This window comes from Sus scrofa, chromosome 6 (genome assembly GCF_054392235.1).
Source record: "Sus scrofa isolate SSC_HxYL_T2T_F1_AM1 chromosome 6, Sscrofa_HxYL_maternal_Yorkshire_Landrace_v2.0, whole genome shotgun sequence".
In the NCBI taxonomy this organism is placed as follows: domain Eukaryota; kingdom Metazoa; phylum Chordata; class Mammalia; order Artiodactyla; family Suidae; genus Sus; species Sus scrofa.
In genome coordinates this window covers 11,584,404-11,602,378 of record NC_139388.1, presented here as the reverse complement: position 1 = coordinate 11,602,378, position 17,975 = coordinate 11,584,404, and positions in this window count along the sequence as shown.

Sequence of the window (17,975 nt, the reverse complement as noted above, 5' to 3'; positions counted from 1 at the left end):
TTTCAGGATACTCACATTCTGTTTCCTGATTTTTCTATTTCTATCAGCAGACTGAGTAATTTTGAGTCCAAATTACAAGCTGTGAAAGACCATGCATTTTATTCATTCATTTAGATACTCAACCTATAGCTAAAGAGCAGTTACCACCTGACAGGCACTCTGCTGAACAGATATGAAATGGGAAGACATAGACGGAACAGCTCTCACTCTCACCTAAACATCCAAAAGGATGCTCTTCTATCTACCTCGGGCTATGTCAGCTGCCTACCAAGCTATAATCTCTGCTCTCTGTAACTCAAACTCAGAAACAGAGTGGGACAGTGGTTACCAGAGGCTAAACAGTGGAGGAAATGGGGAGATGCTGATTAAGGGATACAAACTTTCAGTTATCAGGTAAATCCTGAAAATGTATAGCATGTTGGCTATTGTTAATAATTTATGTATGGTAAACTTGAAATTTGCTAAGAGAGTAGATCTTAAATGGTCTATGATACACACAAAATAGTAACTATGTATGGTGATGGATATTTTAATTAGCCTCACTGCGGTGAGCAATGCACAATGTACAAATATATTAGGTTACCACATCATATACATTAAGTATATACAATTTGTCAATTATACCACATTAAAACTGGAGGAAAACTGACAGGAGGCTTAACAGACATCAAAGAAGATATATAGATGGCAAATAAGCATATGATAAGGTTCTCCATGTCATATGTCATCAGGGTAATGGAAATTAAGACAACAAGGTACCACTAAATACCAAAACTCAGACCACTAACAACACCAAATGCTAGTAAGGACATAGAGCAATGAAAATTCTTTCACGGCTGATGAGTGCAGAATGGTACAGCCACTGTGGAAGACACTTTGACAGTTTTTTATGAAACTAAGCATACTTTTACCATATGATCCAGCAACCACACTTCTTGTTATTTACCAAAACAAGCTGAAAGCAATATGCACACAAAAACCTGCACAGAGATGTTTATGGTAGCTTTATTCCCAATTGCCAAAATTTGGAAGGGACCAAAATTTCATTCAGTAGGGGAATGGGTTAATAAAGTGTGGTATATCCAAACAGCAGAATATTATTCAGCACTAAAAAGAAACGAGCTATCAAGCCATGAAAAGACATTAAGGAAACTTACATGCATATTACTAAGTGAAAGAAGACAATCTGAAAAGACTGCATACTGTGTGATTCCAACTATATGACTTTGTCAGGGGTTGGGGGCAGGGGGGATGTGGGGGAAGCACAGAAGAATGGTACAGCAGTGAAACTGTTCTGTATAATACTACAATGGTGGATATATGCCATTACACATTTGTCCAAACCCAAAAAATGTACACCACCAAGAGTCTGCCCTTAGGTAAACCATGGACTTTGGCTGACAATGATGTGTCAATGCAGGCTCATCTACTGTAACAAATGTACCCTCTAGCAGGGAATGCTGCTGTGGAGGTGGAGGGGCAGTGGTAGGAACAGGGGTTATATGGGAACTCTGAACTTTCTACTCAAGTTTTTGGTGAACCTAAAACTGCTCTACAAAATAAACCTTATTCATTTAAAAAAAATCAGAGGGAAAAATGTTGATAGTCATCATTTCTGGGCAACAAAAATATGGCTGGTTTTGTTTGTTTTTCATACTTTTTCATATTTTCAAAATTAAGCACTATTAGAATTTATTAAATGCATTAATTTTCTATTCCAAAACTATGTCTTTACTCTTGATATCTGAAGATTTTACCCCTTAACTCCCATTACTGCTACTCTAAGTTAATCTTCCATAAACTCACAACTGAACAAAAGACCCCGACAAGGTTCCCTACCATCCCACCTATGCTCAAGTTCATCCAACATCTGTACCACACACTGCTCTTCCTTAAGCACCATTTCTCAATGCTCTTTATTATAGTATCTTCTCCAAAGTCTCTAGTGTGTCCACTATCCTCTTCTTAAATCCCCCCCATCCGTCCAGGGCTGGTGCACCCTCCCTGCACACACACACATTCCTCCATCTTCAAATGCTCCAATCCACAGTAATTGCTTTTAATGTCACGTTTTATTAAAAAAAAAAAAAAAGCAAAGGCCAATGCTTTAGGAAATGACTCTAAACTCATGTGCACCATATTCTGGTCACATGGGCTGTGCCTGCATGGTGATATCTCCTCAACCATATTTTAAACCCTGTCATCTCAAGGACGATGCATTCCACTTGCCCTCTATTATCAACTCCACTTTTGATGGGTAAAATTACATGTTATAGGGAACTTGCTTTAAAATAGTCCATCAGAAATCCATAGGGAGACACATCAAAAAGAGAGAAGGACACAAGGCTGATCTTTGCTGAATGTGGATGCTGATTATATGAGGACTTTTTTGACACAACTTCCTTAGTTTGTGTGACTTGAAAATTTTTTTCGATGCGAAATTCTGAAAAAGGAACTATGAGGAATTTAAAAGGAACGTCAGATACCATTCCTGAAACTTTAAATTATCAGAAAGGTTTCAGCTGAACATCATCCTGTACGTCATGTTCTTGAACACTTTTCCAAACCTCATATACTCCAATGCATTCCTCTTGCACATACATGCTTTTGTTTGTTTGTTTGCTTTTTTGTCTTTTGAGGGCTGCACCCACAGCACATGGAGGTTCCCAGGCGAGGGGTCACATCGGAGCTGTTGCTGCCAGCCTATGCCACAGCTACAGCAATGCCAGATCCAAGCCACATCTGCGACCTACACCACAGCTCACTGCAACACCAGATCCTTAACCCACTGAGTGAGGCCAGGGATCGAACCTGCAACCTCATGGTTCCTAGTCAGATTCATTTCTGCTGTGCCACAATGGGAACTTCTATATGCTTTCATTTTTAACATAAATCATTTAGCTTATACAAAAGATCCTACTGACTATAAGTCATAAAATGTGTTTCCACTTATATAAATATATTATGCAAAGATTAAATAATATAAAACTTAATTTGGAAAACAAAGTACCTGACAGTGACATCCTTTTTTCCCTGCCCAAAGAAAAAGTGAGCCCCCTTCTTTCTACTTTGCATCATTTACATAAACTGACCTCAATCTGGGTCATGTAATAGTAATGTCATTGCAGTTAGCATGATTAATTCATTTATTTGTTTATTTAGTTTGTAAATCATTTTAATTAAACAGAAATGTCAAGGGAGTTCAGCCCTGGCATTTAGAGCTTTAAAAAAAATGAAATGAGGTAGAAAGACCATTTTAATCATGGCAAAAACATGCAAGTTTTGGAAACCATTTTTTCATATTAAAATCACAAATAATTAAAAAACCCTGACCCCTTCCCCCAACAAGCCCTCTATAAATGTGATAAATGCAAGCTTGTAAAAGTACCACAGTCCCCATTTAGCAACCAGAAGAATTCAGGGTTGCAAAATCTCAGCAGAGGCCTCTTGATTCATCAACCCACAGCAGAAGTATAAGTAGAAAAGAGCACGCAGGCACTCACCGTGTAACGTGCCCACACGTGCCTTCAAATAGGTGGGATGCCTACAACCCAACTGATCCTCATGGTCTCTCTTCCCGTCATGTTTCTCAAACACCCGATAATGTGGTCTCCAGGCCAAAAATTCTGCACAAGTAGTTACTTCCCCAAACCTTATCTTCTCATTTATTAAGCAGATAATAACAGTATGTACTCCACCAGGTTGTGCTTATCAAGTGAGATAATGCATGTGGAATGCTCACAGTGCTTGATATTAAAAAAGCCTCAGTGTGTGAATAAAATAATAATAAAAGATCAAAAAGTAGTTATGATGATACAAGGACTGATTCAAGAAGAGGATATTACACTCACCAATATATACGCCCCTAATAGAGGAGCGCCCAACACATACAACAAATGCTAACAGACACAAAAAGAGAAACTGATGGGAATACAATAAGAGTAGGAGACTTTAACATGCCACTCATATCAATGGACAGATCCTCTAGACAGAAAATCAATAAGGCAACAGAGTCCTAAATGACACAATAGAAAAGCTGGACTTAAATGACACATCTTCAGGTCATTACATTCAAAAAAATCAGAATATCATTCTTTTCAAGTGCACATGGAACATTCTCAAGGACTGACCACATACCGGGCACAAAAATAACCTCAACAAATTTAAGAGTGCAGAAATTATTTCGGTATCTTCTCTGACCACAATGGCATCAAACTAGAAATCAAGCACAGGAAAAGAAATGAGAAAAAACTGACTACATAGAGACTAAACAGTATGCTGCTAAAAAAAACAATGGGTGTATAAGGAAATCAAATGAGAAGTTTAAAAATATCTCGATACAAATGATAATGAAAACACAACCATTCAAAATCTTTGGGATTCTGCAAAAGCAGTACTTAGAGGGTAGTTCATAGAAATATAGCCCTTCCTCAAAAAAGAAGAAAAATCTTAAACTGACAACTTACTCCACCACCTAAAAGAATTAGAAAAAGAGGAGCAAACAAAACCTAACGTCAGCAGAAGGAAGGAAGTCATAAAGATCAGAGAGGAAATCAATAAAATCAAAAAACAATAGAAAAGATCAATAAAACCAAGAGCTGGTTCTTTGAAAGGGTAAACAAAATCGATGAGCCTCTGGCCAAACTCACCAAGAAGAGGAGAGAAAGAACTTAAAATAAGGAATGGAAAAGGAGAAATCTCAATGGATGCTGCAGAAATACAAAAAAATAAAATAAAATAAGAGAATACTATCAACAATTAAATGTCAACAAATCTGACAACACAGAAAAAATGGACTACTTTCCAGAGACATACAGTCTGACAAAACTGAATCAAGAAGAAACAGATTAATTGAACAGACCTATCAGTAGAAATGAAATTGAATATGTAATAAAACACTCCCTACAAACAAAAGTACAGGACCAGATGGCTTCACAGGCAAATTCTACCAAACATACAAAGAAGAAATTATACCCATCCTTCTTAAACTTTTTCAAAAGGTTGAAGAAGGAGGAATATTCCCAAAGACATTCTATGAATCCACCATCACCCTAATACCAAAACCAGACAAAGACACTACTAAAAAAGAAAATTATAGGCTAATATCTTTGATGAATATAGACACAAAAATTCTAAACAAAATTTTAGCCAACCAAATCCAACAACATATAAAAAAGGTCATACACCATGACCAAGTAGGATTCATCCCAAGTTCACAAGGATGATTCAACATACACAAATCAATCAACGTCATACACCACGTTAACAAAAGAGAAGTCAAAAGAACCACATGATCATCTCAATAGATGCAAAAAAAAGGCATATGACAAAATCCAACATTCATTCATGATAAAAATTCTTACCAAAGTGGGTATAGAGGGAACATACCTTTACATAATAACTTATGACAAACCCACAGTTAATATAATACAAAATGGAGAAAAGCTGAAAGCCTTCCTGCTCAAATCTGGAACAAGACAAGGATGCCCACTCTCACCACTTTGATTCAACAGAGTATTAGAAGTCGTAGCCACAGCAGTCAGACAAACAAAAGAAATAAAAGGTATCCAAGCTGGAAGAGAAGAGGTAAAATTATCACTCTACGCAGATGACATGATACTATACATAGAAAACCCTAAGGACCCCTCACAAAAACTACTGGAACTCATCAATGAATTCAGCAAAGTAGCAGAATACAAGCTTAACATTCAGAAATCTGTTGCATTTCTGTATACTAACAATGAAATATTAGAAAAGGAATATAAAAATATAATACCCTTTAAAATCATACCCCAAAAAATTAAATACCTTAGAATAAACCTGACCAAGGAGGTGAAAGACTTATATGCTTAGAACTATAAAATATTAATCAAGGAAATTGAAGAGGATTCAAAGAAATGGAATGATATCCCATGCTCCTGGATCAGAAGAATTAATACCATTAAAATGACCATACTATCCAAAGCAACCTACAGATTCAATGCAATCCCTATCAAATTACCCATGATATTTTTCACAGAACTAGAACAAACAATCCAAAAATTTATATGGAACCATAAAAGACCCAGAACTGCCAAGACAATCCTGAGGAACAAAAAACAGGCAGGAGGCATAACTCTCCCAGACTTCAGACAATATTACAAAGCTGTAGTAATCAAGACAGGTCAGTACTGGTACAAAAACAGACATACAGACCAATGGAACAAAATAGAAAATCCAGAAATAAACCCAGACACCTATCGTCAATTAATCTTTGACAAAAGAGGCAAAAATATAAAATAGGAAAAGGTCTCTTCAGCAACTGGTGCTGGGAAAACGGGACGGCTGCTTGTAAATCAACGAAGCTAGAACACACCCTCACAGCATGCCCCAAAATAAACTCAAAATGGCTTAAAGACTTAAGTATAAGAAGAGGTACCACAAAACTCCTAGAAGACAACACAGGCAAAACATTCTCTGACATCAACTGTACAAATGCTTTCTTAGGTCAGTCTCCCAAAGCAATAGAACTAAAAACAAAAATAAACCAATGGGAGCTAATCAAACTTACAAGCTTTTGCACAGCAAAGGAAACCATTAAAAAAAAAAAAAAAAAAAAAAGACAAGAAAGCAGTTGCAAATGATACACCGACAAGAGCCTAATTCCCAAAATATACCAACAACTTACAAAACTCAAAAGCAAAAAAACAAACAATCCAATGGAAAAATGGGCAGAAGATCCGAATACACATTTCTCCAAAGATTTATAGATGGCCAACAGGCATACTAAAAAATGTTCAACCTCACTAATCATTACAGAAATGCAAATCAAAACTACAATGAGGTACTTCACATTGGTCAGAAGGGCCACCATGAGCAAGTCTACAAATAACAAATGCTGGAGGAGTTCCCATGGTGGATCAGTGGTTAACGAATCTGACTAGGAACCACGAGGTTGCAGGTTCGATCCCTGGCCTTGCTCAGTAGGTTAAGGATCCGGCATTGCCGTGAGCTGTGGTGTAGGTCACAGATGCAGCTCGGATCCCACGTTGCTGTGGCTCTGGCAAAGGCTGATTCAACCCCTAGCCTGCGAACCTCCATATGCCACTGGAACGGCTCAAGAAATGGCAAAAAGACCAAAAAAAAAAAAAAAAAAAATGCTGGAGAAGGTGTGGAGAAAAGGAAACCCTTCCACAATGTTGGCATGAATGTAAATTAGTATAACCACTATGGAATACAGTATAGAGGTATCTCAGAAAACTAAATATAGAACTACTACATGACCCAGCAATCCCACTCTTGGGCATATATCTGGACAAAACTTTCCTTGAAAAAAATACATGCATCCATATGTTCATCACAGCACTATTTATAATAGTCAAGACATGGAAACAACCTAAATGTTCAACAACAGATGAATGTCTGAAGAAGACATGGTATATATATATATATATATATACACACAATGGAATACTACTCAGCCATAAAAAAAGAACAAAGTAATGCTATTTGCAGCAACATGGATGGGACTAGAGACTCTCATACAATGGAATACTACTCAGCCATAAAAAAGAACAAAGTAATGCCATTTGCAGCAACATGGATGGGACTAGAGACTCTCATACTAAGTGAAATAAGTCAGAAAGACAAAGATAGATTCCATATGATTTCACTTATATCTGGAATCTAATATACAGCACAAATGAACCTATCTATAGGAAAGAAACAAACTCATGGACATGGAGAACAGACTTGTGGTTGCCGAGGGGGAGAGGGAGGGGTGGGATGGACTGGAATTTTGTGTTAGTAGAAGCAAACTATAGCATTTGGAATGGATAAGTGATAAGATCCTGCCATATAGCACAGGGAACTATATCTAGTCACTTGTGATGGAACATGATGGAGGATCATGTGAGAAAAAGAATGTGTATACACATATGTGTGTGTATAACTAGGTCACTTTACTGTACAGTAGAAATTGACAGAACATTATAAATCAACTATACTAAGAAGTAAATTAATTTTAATTTTTAAAGAGTATTTATGAAAATAACTATTTTCATCAATCAAGGTCTGGGGCTAATTCTAGAAAGATGATATGATTCTATAGGTGGAATTCTTGCCTCCCACACCCTTGAACCACCCTCTCTTGTCTGGGTTCCCCTATCAGCTGGCCTGAATGAGGACCTAGTAAGAGGGAATTACAGGAAGCAGATGTGGTGCCCAACTTATGAAAAAGAACATAAAGTAACAAATAAAAATTATGTATAAATGTGCGGACTTATTTATTTAGTCTTTTGTCCTTTTGGGTATGTACCAGCAGCATATGGAGGTTCCCAGGCTAGAGGTCGAATTGGAACTACAGCTGCAGGCCTACACCACAGCCACGGCAATGCCAGATCCAGATCCAAGCCCCATCTGCAACCTATACCACAGCTCACGGCAACGCTGGATCCTCAGGATCCTTAACCCACTGAGAGAGGCCAGGAATCGAACCCACAACCTCATGTTCCTAGTTGGATTTGTTAACCACTGTGCCACGACAAGAGCTTCTGTGCAGACTTATTTAGAATGACCAGCTAAATCACAAAAATTACCTATAAAAACCTGGAACACATCATTATCAAAAAAATACCCTTATCACAAAATACAAGCATGTGACATTTTTTAAAATTAGGCACCCAAAACACTTTCAGAAAGTATCTTTCTACTTTTTTGTAACCTCCATGTTCTTTAACTGCTTTCTTATATGGCAACAATTTTTATAATTTCATTTTCTCTAGAAAGAATAGAATGTTAATTTAGTCCTTCCTCTAGCACGATTGACTGGATTTTCTTTTCTTTTTTCTTTTTTTTTCTTTTAAAGTTTTGATAGCTGGTGTTCATAAAACATGCAACTTCACATACAGATGTACCTTCTGCTTGCAGTCCTACTACAGAAGAGTGCCCTACGAATACAGAAATTCTGATAAATTCGATCTTACACTGTTAACATAAAAAATGTAGAGTGTATTTATAATTTTATATGCTGCATATATTCCTACGAAAAAGGAGAGATTAGAGGAATATGCCCGAGGTCCCGCAGCTGGCAGACTGCTGAGCTGGGACTCCACTCCTGACAGTTGGCATTCGTTACTGCTCACATTTCTACCCCGGAGCCACACTCCGCCTGCAACCTAATACCCACGCCTCTGACACCTTGATCAGCTGTGAAGAGGGAGAGGGAGAGGAAGAGAGGAATTAATTAATTAATTCTTCTGATCCAGGAGCATGGGATATCATTCCATTTCTTTGAATCCTCTTCAATTTCCTTGATTAATATTTTATAGTTCTAAGCATATAAGTCTTTCACCTCCTTGGTCAGGTTTATTCTAAGGTATTTAATTTTTTGGGGTATGATTTTAAAGGGTATTATATTTTTATATTCCTTTTCTAATATTTCATTGTTAGTATACAGAAATGCAACAGATTTCTGAATGTTAAGCTTGTATTCTGCAACATGGATGGGACTAGAGACTCTCATACAATGGAATACTACTCGGCCATAAAAAAGAACAAAGTAATGCCATTTGCAGCAACATGGATGGATGTAGCAGAAGGTACATCTGTATGTGAAGTTGCATGTTTTATGAACACCAGCTATCAAAACTTGTGTTCCAAGCTGGCACAAAAAAAGAAATCCAAAGAGGATTTTCACCTTTAAGAAAAATGGTGAAAGCCAAAACAACCTTCCTGCTTTGGTTTTGCAAGTGAGTTGAGCCCTTTTAGAGGCAGTGTGCTACCCAGGCAGTGAGAGTGGCGCCACCAAGCTTATTCCCCAGGAACTGGACTCAGCATCAAGCCTCCACCGCTTGAAACTGTGTCTGTTCTTATCCGCAATTTATCTAGATCTATTCCGTGCATCTGTTAGCAAGATGTGTCCTAAAGCCATTACTTCTTCACTTCATTTGGGCTCGAAAGGTTTCTAGGAAGGCTCTACTTTAGGAGAGTGGGGGAACCTGCACTAATAAAATCAAGTATCCCCTTGTGATTACTTGTTTTTTGGGGCGATTTTAGGTTTTGATGCAATTAGAGTGAAGGAAAGACGGACCTTCTTGTTTTATATTTTTATTGTGATAAATATAAAATTTACCATTTTAATCATTTTGAAGGATACACTTTAGTGGCATTACGTACCTTCACAGTGTTGCACAAACATCATCCATCTCCAGAACTTCCTTACCTTTCCAAAGGGAAACTCTGTCATCATTCAACAACAACTCCCCATTCCCCTGCCCCTCAGCCCCTGGCAGCTACCACTCTACTCTCTGTTTCTATGAACCTGACTAAGTAGAAGCACCCAATATTTGTCCTTTTGTATTTGGCTTAGTTTGCTAAGCATAATGTTTTCAAGTTTCATCAACGTTAGAGCATGGGTCAAAACGTCACTCCCTTTTATGGCTGAATCATATTCCACTGTGTGGACAGACCGCATTTTATCCATTACTCATCTGGCAATGGACATTTAAATTGTTTTCATCTTTTGGCTACTGTGAATAATACTGCTATGAATGTGGTGTATAGATACCTGTTCCCTTTTTTTTTTTTTTTTTTTTTTTGGCTTTTTAGGGTCACACCCACAGCATGCGGAGGTTCCCAGGCTAGGGGTCGAATCGGAGCTATAGCCGCTGGCCTACACCACAGCCACAGCAACGCCAGATCCGAGCCGCATCTGGGACCTACACCACAGCTCACAGCAATGATGGATCCTTAACCCGCTGAGCGAGGTCAGGAATCGAACCTGCGTCCTCATGAATGCTAGTCAGATTCGTTTCCACTGAGCCATGATGGCTGTTCTACAATTTTTAAGATGAGAAAACGAGCACTGCAATTACTGTTAGTTTGAAAATCGACAGGGGTGACTCCAGAGGTTACCTCTCCAGTAGCTGGGCCTGAGGGAAGAACGGGGAAGGGCACCTCTGAGGTTCTGCCATAGTCACTGCTTGTTAGGGACAGGGCTTCAGGTAAAGGGCCATGACCAGTGTCTCTCAAGGTTACCCCACCATGTCGTCGTGGGCCAGGCTGAAGGAGGAGAGTTGCAGTGTTTCCTGCCGTATCACATCTTATGTCAGGTGCACTCATCGCAGGGCCAAGCGAATGACCTTCAAATGCAGGGAGGTTCAGACTCAGCTTCCCTGGAGTCTCCAACTGACTAATGAAAGAGGGAAAGAAAGGGAGGGAAGGAGGGCGGGAGGCTCACCCCCTGAGTGTAAGTGAGTCTTTCCAGGGCACCCACATCAAGGAAGGTCAGAGGTCATTTAGATTTGAGAGCCAAGAGACCACTTTAAAAACAGCTAGACCTGTGTGTGGAAGTGTTCTCTGTAATTAAGTATACACTTTCTTTCCGTGTTATTGATAAACCACTCTGAAGATTTTTGGCACTACAACACTAATTAAAATCTATAAATGAGGAGTTCCCGTCGTGGCGCAGTGGTTAACGAATCCGACTAGGAACCATGAGGTTGCGGGTTCGGTCCCTGCCCTTGCTCAGTGGATTAACGATCCGGCGTTGCCGTGAGCTGTGGTGTAGGTTGCAGACGCGGCTCGGATCCCGCGTTGCTGTGGCTCTGGCGTAGGCCGGTGGCTACAGCTCCGATTCAACCCCTAGCCTGGGAACCTCCATATACCGCGGGAGCGGCCCAAAGAAATAGCAAAAAGACAAAAAAAAAAAAAAAACCCCAAAAAAATCTATAAATGATATAACTATATGCAAATACGTTTATTATTTTTAAAGATAGAATTTATGCAGGAGTGAATTGCTGACTCTGCATTTATTTCAACTTTCATTAATTAATATACTTAGTTCTATCTTAGGCTTCTGCTTATGATTAGTTTGATACAACTGATAGGTCACTTAAGAAACTAAGAAATATTTATGTCTTTTTCATTTTTATTGGACATTCAAAACCTATTTGGGTCTAACCACCATGGGAAACTGAACAAAGCATATTTTTTCATTGTATCCAAATGGGCATAAACCACAAAGTTGAAAAAATATTTCCCAAAGAAGCTTCTCTTAACCTATCTACCCTTTTTTCGTAGTGACAGTGTGGCTGTTTCATAGGAAAAATACTTCATTTGTTTGTTTTTCATTTTTTGAATGTTTTTTTTCCTATAAGCCTGGGTAATCCTGGGATTACCGTATGCTTAAAACAAGCATCTCGAACGAAGATGACAGCAGAGGTCTGCTTTGCTCCTCACTCAGCAGGGTGAGGTCTTCTGCGATCGGGTATAAACCGCGAGGAGCGAAGAGGCCTTCACTGGTGGAGTGCTTTTGGTATACATCAAACTCCACCATGCACATACTGGAGTTCTCATCGCGACGCAGTGGTTAACAAACCCAACTAGTATCCTTGAGGACTCGAGTTCAATCCCTGGCCCAGCACAGTGGGTTAAGGATCCAGAGTTGCAGCAGCTGCGGCTCAGGTTGCAGCTACGGTTCGGATCTGATCCTTAGCCTGGGAACGCCTCATGTTGCAGGGCGGCCAAAAATGAAAGAAAAACAATGAGAGGGGAGGGAAAGAGGGAGGAGAGAGAGAGGGCAGCGGGGAGGGGGGGAGAGAACTGAGGGAGAGGAGAAGGCTGGATGAAGAACAGCTCCCATCTTCCTCACCAGGGCTCACTTCTGACCAGTCAGCAAGGGCTGGGAGTTGGCTGCTTAATCCCTGAGAAAGTAAGCAGGGCTTAGCGGAGCAAACTCTCTTCACAGGGGGCTAATTTTACGGAGCTCCAGGATGGCAAATGTAGCCTCCAGTGGCGAGCCCTTGATGGCTTAGAGGAGGCAGGTCCAGAGGGAGTTGGAGTGGGGGAGTGCCAGTGTGGCCTCCTGACCCCCCCTCGCTGAGAGCCAGCTCCAGTCTGTGCAGGTGTCAGGACGTGGAGCAGCCCAGGGGCCTGGGCAACATGAGGACACTCCTATCACGGTACTGAGCATCACCAGGGAAAGGGGTGGAAACAGGCTTGTCGCAGACCTTCTGACACAAAACCAACATGCAGCAGCAACCCCTTTTTCTTTCAGGATTTCTTTAGAAATGTGTGCCGCCATCCCAAACACTGCATGTTTACACATAACACATTTGTGGCAACCTTGTGTCAAACAAGGCTACCGACACCATTTTTCCAAGAGCATTTGCTTACCGCATGTCTCTGGGGTCCATTTGGTAATCCGCTCAGTATTTCAAACCTTTTCATTATTATCACATCCGCTGTGGTGATCTGGGATCAGCGATCTGGGATGTCACCACTGTAATTGTTTTGAGGCACCATGAACTACACCCACATAAGCCTGCAAAGCTCAATGACAGACATCGTGTGTGTTCTAACTGCTCCATCCCCAGCCACTCCCCTCTCTCCCCTGTCCTCAGGCCTCCCTGCTTCCTCCAACACAACCACACAAAATTAGGCCAGTTAATAACCCTACAGCGACTTCTAAGTGTTCAAGTGAAAGCAAGAGTCACACTCTCACTTCAAATCAAAACCTGGAAACAATTAAGCTTAGTGAGGAAGGCACATCAAAAACCAGTTTAGGCCAGGAGCTAGGCCTCTGTGCCAACAGTTGGCCAAGCTGTGAATGCAAAGGAAACATTCTTGAAGGAAATTAACAATGTTACTCCAGCGAAGACATGAATGGTAAGAAAGTGAAACAGCCTTGTTGCTGATCGGGAGAAAGTCCTAGTGATCCAGATGGGAGATCAAACCAGCCACAATATTCCCCCAAACGAAAGCCTAATCCAGAGTAAGCCCCTAACTCTCTTCAGGCCTATGAAGGCTGAGAGAGGCAAGGAAGCTGCAGGAGAAAAGACTGAAGCTAGCAGAGGCTGGTTCATGACATCTAAGGAAAGAAGCCATTTTCATGCACAAGGTGAAACAGCAAAGGCTGATGCAGAAGCTGCAGCAAGTTAACCAGAAGATCTAGCTAAGATGATCAGCAAAGGCAGCTACACTAAATCACAGTTTTCAGTGTAGATCAAACAACCTTTTGTTGGACGAAGATACCACCTAGGACTTTCATAGCTAGAGAAGAAAAGTCAATGGCTGCTTCAAAGCTTCAAAGAACAGGTTGATTCTCTTGCTAGGGACTAATGCTGCTGGTAACCCGAGGTGGAACCCAATGCTCACTTATCCTTCTGAAAACCCCGAGGCACAGAAGAACTGTACTCAATCCACCCTGTCTGTGTTCTATAAATGGAACAACAAAGCCTGGATGACAGCATACCTGTATACAATGTGGTTTACTGAATATTTTAAGCCCACTAGTGAGACCTACTGCTCAGATAAAATTTTCCTTTCAAAATATTACTGCTCAGAGTTCCCACCACGGCTCAGCAGAAACAAATCTTATTAGTATCCATGAGGATGCAAGTTCAATCCCTGGCCTTGCTCAGTGGGTTAAGGATCCATTCTTGCCATGAGCTGTGGTGTAGGTCACAGATGTGGCTCAGATCCCGCATTGCTGTGGCTGTGGCATAGGTGAGCAGCTACAGCTTCTATTATACCCCTAGCCTGGGAACCTCCATACAACATGGGCGCGGCCCTAAAAAAATGAGATGAATGTTGTTTCCATGCCTGTGAAAATCATATCCACTCCTCTGCCCACAGGTCAATGAGTAACTTCAAACTATTAAGTCTTATTATTTAAAATATACATTCTATAAGGCTACAGCTGTCCCAGACAGTGATTCTTCTGATGGATCTCAGCAAAGTCAATTGAAAACCTTCTGGAAAGGATTCATCATTCTAGATTCATTAAGAACATTCATGATTCGTGGAAAGAAGTCAAAATAACAACATTAAGAGGAGTTTTGAAGAAGTCTTTGAGGTGTTCAAGACTTCAGTGGCAGAAGTACATGCAGACATGATAGAAAGAGCCAGAGGGAGTTCCCGTCGTGGCGCAGTGGTTAACGAATCTGACTAGGAACCATGAGGTTGCGGGTTCGGTCCCTGCCCTTGCTCAGTGGGTTAACGATCCAGTGTTGCCGTGAGCTGTGGTGTAGGTTGCAGACGCGGCTCGGATCCCGCGTTGCTGTGGCTCTGGCATAGGCTGGCAGCTACAGCTCCGATTCGACCCCTAGCCTGGGAAACTCCATATGCCGTGGGAGCGGCCCAAGAAATAGCAAAAAGACAAAAAAAAAAAAAAAGAAAGAAAGAAAGAAAGAAAGAAAGAGCCAGAGAACTAGAATTAGAAGTGGAGCCTGAAGGACAAAAAAAAAAAAAAAAGGAGTTCCCATCGTGGCACAGAGCAAACGAATCCAACTAGGAACCATGAGGTTGTGGGTTCAATCCCTGGCCTCGCTCAGTGGGTTAATGATCCGGCATTGCCATGAGCTGTGGTGTAGGCTGCAGATGCAGCTTGGATCTGGCGTTGCCGTGGCTGTGGTATAGGTCAGCAGCTACAGCTCCAATTAGACCCCTAGCCTTGGAACCTCCATATACTGCAAGTGTGGCCCTAAAAAGACAAAAGCTGGAAAAAAAAAAAGAAGAAGAAGTGAACCCTCAAGATGTGACTGATTTGCTGCAATCTCATGATAAAATTCAACTCCTTTGAATGGATGAGTTGTTTCCTATGGATGAGCAAAGAAAGTAGTTTCTTGAGATGGAACCTACTCCTAATAAAGATGCTGTGAGGACTGCTGAAATGGCAACAAAGGATTTAGAATAGTCCATCAACTCAGTTAATAAAGCATCAATGGGGTTTGAAAAGATGGACTCCAATTTTGAAAGACGTTCTACCAGGGGTAAAATGCTACCAAACAGCACTGCATGCTACAGAGAAATCATTCACGAAAGAGTCAAGCAATGAGGCAAACTTCATTGCTATCTTATTTTAGAAGCTTCCACAGCCACCTCTCAACCTTCAGCAACCACCAATCTAAGTCAACAGTCATCAACACCTAGGCACAATCTTCCACCAGCAAAAAGATTATCTCATGAAGGTTCAGCTGAGAGTTAGCATTTTTTAGCAATTAAGTATTTTTAATTAAGGAATGTACATTTTTAGCCATGATGCTATTGCACACTTAATTGATTACAGTGTAAACATAACTTTTATATGCACTGGGAAACTAAAAAGTTTGTGCGATTCACTTTAGTGTGTTATCTGCTTTGTCGTGGTGGTCTGGAACCAAATCCACACTATCTCTGAGATATGCCTGCAAAAGATTACTCTGCATTTTCACCATATTTCAATGATTTGGAGACACAGGTTTTCACACCCTAATAGCTCTGAAATTGAGATGTATCTCAAGATTCATCACTGTTGGCCAGACAGCAGCTGTGGCCTAGTTACTACCTGGACATATGTGAACTCTATTTTACTTCTTTTCTTTTTCTCATGTAGGCGCAAGAGTAATAAATGATTCTTTTTAAAGTCTATATTATGTCCAAATAAGTAGAAAAGGGCTCTTTCAATAAATAAAAGATTTAAAAGAAGGGAGGTATGTCCTGGTTTACTGGACAGCATTTTTTTCTTCTTTCTGGAATGCACAATAATGGTATATCTTTAAAAGTGGATAAAATTACAGTGGATAATATTAAAGCTGAATTTATTTTTTTCACTCTTACATTCCAAAAAATGTACAGAAGTTCTAATCTCTTCTCAAACCCAGAAGATGCTGTGGTGCATTCCCAGGGACGCACACGTCCCCGTAACAGTCACCTTGGAAATCACTTGACAGGTGGTTTCCCCTTGCTTCACAATAATAATACAAGTAGTTAAAAACAATAAAGAAGGCAAAGAATTGGATCTTCCTGGATCCAGTTTCTTCGTGAATGCGAGCTTTTAGGAGAACCACTTTCCCTGACACCGTGGCTGAACGACTCAGTGTAAGCTGTGAAACATCACTTGAGACCTTGATTAGCCCACTGGCTAAGGGAAAACAGCTGTTTCATTCCAAAGCTTTCGAACACAATAATCAAATTATCCTTCAGCTTCTTGAATTCCACAAAAATCTCATTATATCTGGCTGAAAGGAAAGGAATATTAATGAAAAAGAACATCATTGCTTCCTGAGTTACTCTTCAAATAAACTGTACTCTGTTCATCCAAAATCGACGAAACCCTCTCTTTCCTTGCTTCTCAATGTGTGACCTCGGAGTCCCGTCCCAGACCTGCTGAAGGGGACGCTGCCATTCAACAAGAGCTTCACGTGCCATCCTCAGGTCTGAGAGGCACTGCTCCCTGTCTCATCCGTGCTGGGACTGAATAAGGAAGTCATTTGTTTTCCTGAGAGAGATCACTGCATGCATTTACCCTGGGATTGGCACTGTGCAGTCTCCTTCCTAAGAAACTCAGTTTATTTTCGACGAGACTCTTTCTGACAAAGCCGAGGAAGTCTCACCAGCTCCACAGTGATCCTCAAAGTCCCAAATGCAGTGAGGCCCTTGGAGAAGAAATGGTGAGCCTTCTTGCTGAGAGCCCCTGCCCTGTTCAGGCAAGGGAAGGACAGCTGAGATGGGCTTCAGAGACAGGTGAAATGCTCTAGTTCCCTTTTAAATTGTAAACTCCCCAGCACACCTCTTCTGTTCTGGAGATGACACTTTTCCTTATCTGGAAGAAGGCGGTACCAAGTTAGAGCCTAACAGCCCCCACCCCAGCCCATGCGGTGCCTCTTATTGCCCAGACCTGCTTTCTCCCACAGTGCAGCACGCCGCCCAGAGTCCCATTGTGGCTCAGTGGTAACAAACCCAACTAGTATCCATGAGGACACAGGTTCAATCTCCCTGGCCCTGCTCAGTGGGTTGAGGATCTCAAGTTGCTGTGAGCTGTGGTGTAGATCGCAGATGAGGCTCAAATCCCGCATGGCTGTGGCAGTGGCATAGGCCAGAAGCTGCGGCTCCAATTCTACCCCTAGGCTGGGAACTTCCATATGCCGCAGGTGTGGCCTTAAAAAGGCCAAAAAGAAAAAAGAACTGGAAGGAATCTATCAAGTCAAGAAGTATCCTTATGTCTTCCAGGAGTC